The sequence below is a fragment of the Bison bison genome, unplaced genomic scaffold (assembly GCF_000754665.1).
Source record: "Bison bison bison isolate TAMUID 2011002044 unplaced genomic scaffold, Bison_UMD1.0 scf7180017864295, whole genome shotgun sequence".
In the NCBI taxonomy this organism is placed as follows: Eukaryota; Metazoa; Chordata; class Mammalia; order Artiodactyla; family Bovidae; genus Bison; species Bison bison.
Genome location: NW_011494867.1, coordinates 358,234 through 362,629, shown reverse-complemented (window position 1 = coordinate 362,629; position 4,396 = coordinate 358,234).

The following is a 4,396-nucleotide window of genomic DNA, read 5'->3' as shown; positions in this document are numbered from 1 at the left end:
CAGGAGGTATTCATAACTTCTTGGGATATACTAATATAGGAACTTTGCATTTGTAGAATCATTGCTTGGAGGAACTTTGTGTGGTGATAAAGATTCAGCTTTTAATTTGAAGGTGAATTAAACCTTGAAACATTGAATGAATCCTTAGAACCCAGCAAATTGTGTGACTGTTCATTTGTCATCCTATGTCAAAAAGTATTGATAACTGTGTTATTTGTACATAATTGAAGCTGCTGAGCTCAGTATCCAGCAGGTAGTTGCTAGTTGTTAGTTGCATGAGTTGGGGGCATGGTGTAGTGGAAGAAGTACTAAACTAGAACTTGAGGGTTTTCTGGCTTTGCCATTTCCTCAACACGGGCCTGTCACTTACTCTCCTTAGGACAGTTGTTCTCTAAAAATCCTTCCAACTAAAATTTTATGAGCCCCTTAATCTTACTTCCATAATAGAATTGACTTCCTTAAATAAGCATTTTTGTATTTGGTCCAGACTCAGAATTTTAATTAACAGAGCCAACCTTTCATAACCCGTGCCCAGCCAGGGCAGCTCTGCTGCTTTACGGGGCATTTGTGGCCATCGTTGGATGTCATAGTGGTTGCAGGGTGCTTTCAGTATTGGGGGAGGTGGTTCTGAGGAATGTAATATGCGCAGTTGAGGAAAACAGATCCACGTGCTGGAAGAAGAAAAAGTGCTGCCAAAAAGGTTAACTGCACCATTTTCTGTAGAGAAAAGTTATATTTTTCTCCTACCCTGAAGTGATGCCTCAAAATAGAATGCTGAAACAAAACTGCATTAGAGGCTACCTGGAAGTGGGGGACAAAAACAGGCAATTTACTGACTCCTAGATATATCACAGGCGTTTTGTGCTGGAATTGCTGTATATGGTGGGCTGCTTATGTCTTTCATGATACTTTGACTAATGATGTTAAACCATTAGATCCCAGTATCCCATTTAATTTTTAAGAAGATGATTTTTCCACAAGTGACTGGACAAGTAAAATTACTTTATACTACTTTGCTAAATGAGTGGATAGAGCAGATGTCTGTTAGCTTTTTTATTATTTTGCTGAAACAAAATCCTAGATATTAGGGAGAAAAGTGAGGGAAACCTGACCAGTTGGCACCCTGATGTGAGATTATTAGCATGTACTTCTCTATACAGGGAATTGGGGCAATCTTGAGGTCCATGCCACATGCTCTTAAAAGAGGGGTTTTAGGAAAGAGTATTTCTTTAAAAAAGAATTTGTTAGAGATAACACCAGATTTACCATGATCTTTCAGATCATACCTTTGGAAAATCTTTTACTCAATCTGAGTCCTTGTCTGATATCAAAACGGGCTATTAAGTACTCTGTAATTTTTCTGAACAATGGGAATGTACTGTTTGTCTGAATTTCAGAGAAGTCATTCTTCATTCCGGTGCTGCTGAAACTCATTTTCTGTATTTTCATGTCATGTGAATATCATTGCATTTTTTATATTAACCAAAATGCCCATATTTTTTTAGAATGATATCCTTGACCCACTGTTTTAACACATTTTCATCTGTATTTTCTAATGACTCCCCTTGGTCACTTCTCTAAACTTCATACTCCATTCAGCTGCTTAGCTGGCATCTGTGCACGGATGTTGCATTAACACCTGAAACTCAAAATGTCCAAAAGAAAAGGAAGTCCTGTCTTTCTGAAGCCAACTTCATTGCAGTTGGCAGGCTTAAAACTTCTAGTCCCTCCTGCCTCCTTTTCCATTACAGTCAATCCACAAACCCTGCTAATTGTCTTCTTAATAAAACAGATCTGTAACTGTCTCAGCAATCTGTTTTTCAGTCCCTAAGTTGTGTCTGGCTGTTCGCAACCCCCTGAACCGCAGCATGCCAGGCTTTCCTGTCCTTCAGCATCTCCCAGAGCTTGCTCAAGTTCATGTGCATCAAGTTGGTGATGCCATCCAACCATCTCACCCTCTGTTACCTCCTCTCGCCGTCAGTCTTTCCCAGCATCAGAGTCTTTTCCAGTGAGTCGGCTCTTGGCTTCAGGTGCCCAAGGTATTGGAGCTTCAGCTTCAGCCCTTTCAATGAATATTCAGAGTTGCTTTCCTTTAGGATTGACGACAATCTGTAGCATTCTAGTAATGACAAACTTTTAGAGCACTGTCTCCTAGCCACCCAGGCTAAGTGTACTTTATGTGTATTATCACATTTAAAACAACAAATCCTATCAGGGAGGACAACCAACAAAAACTTGGTTGCTATTCCTGGTTTACAAGAGAAACAGGCATGCAGAAGTTTCTTGTTGACAATCACAGCTGGTAGGTTTTATTTCAGCCCAAGGAGTCTTGAGCCCAGAGCCTGTATTTCTGATAGCCATCATATATATATAGTTGAAAAAGATCTCAAAGCACTATGCCAATTTCTTGTCCATTTTTGCTTGGTCTAATTGCAGCAAGATTCCAAGCAGGTCTTTCCTCCAATCCTGTCCCCTAAAAACCCATCCGTCCTCCACATAGTTACCAGGAGAGTATGGGTGTGGTTCCTGGGTTCCAGTGTTGGCTCTGCTATTTCTTACGTGATCTAATATAAATCACTTCATCTTTTTGTGCTTCCCTTCGTCTGAAAAATAATACCCTCAAAGTGTTTCTTTATGAATGAATGCATTAGTGTAGGTCAAGAGATGACTTCGAAACTCCTGAACATAGAACCTCTGTAAGGTGCTACTTGCCTGCATCCCGTCAGTAAACCTTTTGCTCCAATAACATGACTTGCTTGTTGTCACTGCTGTTCTCCTTTTAACCTCTTCCCACACTGACCCTTTGCCTTGTTTCCCTTCCTTTCTTTTTTATTAACTAGGCTGACCTCTGCCTTTAAGACCTGGTGTGGTACTCTGCACCTAAATCGCGTAGACGCTTCAGCAGGTTTCCCGAAAATAACCAGGGCATATCCATCTAGATATTTATATTTTACTTCATTGTAACATTCACTATCCTGTTTTGTCTCCCCACCACTGGACAAGAGGCTGGGGCCCATAGCAAGTACTCAGTCATGGAATTGAATTCTGAACGGGGGAAAGAGGTGAATTTCTGAGTGGCATTTGAAAGGAAAAATTTCTAGGGCGTACTTTGTAAATATCAGCTTTGACATTTTAAAAACTAGAACAATCATGTAACATCTGTGTATCTTACCTTTCTGGTATTGAGGAAGGAACTATATATAGTACAGGATATTTTGGATTTAAATTTAGACTTCATTCCCAGAAGAAAAAATTGAGAGTAAATAATTCAACATTTAAAGAAAATCTGGTATTATAATATTGTACTTTATTTTCAATTACTTCATAATGACCTTTCTTTGGCCCATGGAAGATTTCAATGTCAAAAGGTTTGTTCTTTAGTTAATTTTATTTTCAAAACTTTTAAATGTAATTGACATCATTATTTCTACCATTTTTTCCCTCTTCTATTCACTTTGCATCCTGGGATTTAGGAAGGGGCCATTTTGCTTGGAGAGGAAAAATATCAAGCACGTGAATTGATCAGTTCTTCTCTGAGGTAGGAAGGATGGATTATTTTCTCTGTTAATAGTCAGCACTACTTACTGGGGTTAAAAATGATTCCTTAAAAAACTGGAAATAGAACTGCCTTATGATCCAGCAATCCCACTGCTGGGCATACACACTGAGGAAACCGGAAGGGAAAGAGACACGTGTACCCCAATGTTCATCGCAGCACTGTTTATAATAGCCAGGACATGGAAGCAACCTAGATGTCCATCAGCAGATGAATGGATAAGAAAGCTGTGGTACATATACACAGTGGAGTATTACTCAGCCATTAAAAAGAATACATTTGAATCGGTTCTAATGAGGTGGATGAAACTGGAGCCTATTATACAGAATGAAGTAAGCCAGAAGAAAAAACATAAATACGGTATACTAACGCATATATATGGAATTTAGAAAGATGGTAACAATAACCCTGTGTACGAGACAGCAAAAGAGACCCTGATGTATAGAACAGTCTTATGGACTCTGTGGGAGAGGGAGAGGGTGGGAAGATTTGGGAGAATGACATTGAAACATGTAAAATATCATGTAAGAAACGAGTTGCCAGTCCAGGTTCGATGCACGATACTGGATGCTTGGGGCTAGTGCACTGGGATGACCCAGAGGGATGGAATGGGGAGGGAGGAGGGAGGAGGGTTCAGGATGGGGAACACATGTATACCTGTGGCGGATTCATTTTGATATTTGGCAAAACTAATACAATTATGTAAAATTAAAAAAAAAAATGTCCTAAATATAGTACTGCCAGGAATGCAAGGTTGAGATGGTTTCTACTTTAGCTACTTAAAGGAGACCAAAATATATCACATAAGACTATTCAAGTGCTTACTCATTCAATTAGAGA